The 2,157-nt window shown below is 38.2% G+C and overlaps 1 pseudogene; it reads right to left on the reverse strand.

Moving 5' to 3' along the window:
* Positions 1-304: 304 nt before the first annotated feature.
* LOC108795642 lies at positions 305-1,616 on the reverse strand (annotated as a pseudogene).
* Positions 1,617-2,157: the final 541 nt, after the last annotated feature.

Genomic DNA, 2,157 nt, shown 5'->3' on the forward strand with positions numbered 1-2,157 from the left:
TCGGGAGTTGAGTTCAGGGAGATATAGTCAGTTAATGTTGATTGGATCGCATGACCTGTGATTTCGTTGTTCAGTAGAAGGTCATTCAGGAGCCATGCTCTATCAGTAGGAGAGGCCCACAAGGCCGTAAGCTGCAATGTCACTCCACTGTGGTCGGTCCAGGGGAAGGGAGTAATGGTGGATTGTCTAATGTTAGGTACCAAAGCTGGCCAGAGAAATATGTGGTCAATTCTGGAGAATGTTTTATGGGGGTGAGAGTAAAAAGTATAGTCTTTGGTGCAGGGGTTGACCTCTCGCCAGCCGTCTAAGAGACCGTGGTGAGAGATGAGGGAGCGGAACGTGCCAGAAGAGGGGGGGTATGTGTGCTAGACCGATCCACGCTCGGGAAGAGGGTGAGGTTCGAGTCCCCGCAGACAATCACTGTCCCCTTGGCATGTGAGTCCACCACCCTCAATAGATGGGTCAGGAAGCGGACCTGTCGTGTGTTGGGAGCATAATAGTAAACTGTTATCTCCTGGTCCTGGAGTTTTAATTGTTTTGTATTTTTGAATCTAAGAATTGTGTGTTTCTCTATCGTTGGTGAAATAAAGAAAGCAAATAACATTTTACAGAATTTTATTAGGTCAATAAATAAATAAATGAATACAATGACAATATTAAACCCAGATGACAACTATTTTTTGTTAAACCATTTGTCTCTAACCAATCCTACTGAAACATCTGATCACATATTGTATCGATAATAAAACTGATGAAGTGAATTTACAATTAAATTCAATGTATTGGTTTAAAAATAAAAACAGAATGAGAAACTCTAGTGCCAGGTTTTGGTTTGTTTTATTAATTTACTCTGACCAGGATAATATGACATTTTGGAAAAAATATGCAACCCAAAATTCCAAAGCTTGAAGCTATTATAGCAAATATCTCTACAAGCACAGTGTTCTTCCCTATGACACTCATGTAAGCTGGGATAAAAGCGATCCAGACACTGCAGTACACCAGCATGCTGAAGGTGATATATTTGGCCTCATTAAAACTATCTGGCAAATTTCTGGCCAGGAAAGCCACAATAAAACTCAGAGCTGCTAGAAGGCCCATGTAACTCAGGAGGATTGGAAATGCCACCATAGAACCTTCATTACACTGAAGGATAATTGTATCATTATATAGGTCAGTGTTAGCTTCTGGAAATGGACATGCAGTCAATAACCAAATTAAGCTGAATTCAAACCTGGATAAATGAAGACAGAAGAACCAAACAGTTGGGGATTTTTACTGCAATGTATTTTCTCCAGGAACGTCCAGGTTTGATGCACTTGAAGACCATGTAGACGATGATAGCTTTGGCTAGAATGGAAGAGACTGCCACTGAAAAGATAATTCCAAAGGAGGTCTGACGAAACATGCAGCTTATACGCGCAGGTCTTCCCAAAAACAAAAAACACACAGAGGAAGCTCAACATGATGGAGACCAAGAGAATGGTCAGATTCTGGTTATTAGCTTTGACCACAGGAGTTTCTCGGAATACAATGAGGACACAAAAAATAGTGGATGTTTTAACAAACAGTAATACACAAGGAACTGAGACAGTGAGAGAAACCAGGTCATTCATGTAAGACAGGAATTCAACGGGTTTTGATACACACTGATTGTTATTGTTTGGCCACTCATCTTCTGAACACTGATGACATGATCCTTTATCTAAAAGAGAAAGTCTACACTGTGAAAAACTATCACAATAGTATTATTTTAAATATTATGTTTACTAAGTTGATCATTGTATAAGTATATATATAAGTGTATTTTGTCAAATGCATTTTATAAATCAAAAGAATAAAACCCCACAAGTGCACATTATATTTAGATGTGATCCTCTTGCAGAAGTTCATATAAAATTTTTTAGATTTGACAATCTGGCAAAAGTTCCTACGCCTTTTCTGAGAATCATTAAAAAATAGTCTATAACAGGAAAAAAGAGACAATAGGGATTTATTTTAAACATGTTATCAGGTTCTAATAATGTGCTAGTCTAAATACTTGTTTTTATTCTGGATGGAATCGAGACAGTTTATATAACCTTCAATGATAATATCTGTGACCTTGCTAGGGAGATTACCCCACACTACCTTTCCCACTAATCACTAATGATTCTA

The sequence above is a fragment of the Nanorana parkeri genome, unplaced genomic scaffold, assembly GCF_000935625.1.
Source record: "Nanorana parkeri isolate BGI_ZX_2015 unplaced genomic scaffold, ASM93562v1 scaffold989, whole genome shotgun sequence".
NCBI lineage: Eukaryota > Metazoa > Chordata > Amphibia > Anura > Dicroglossidae > Nanorana > Nanorana parkeri.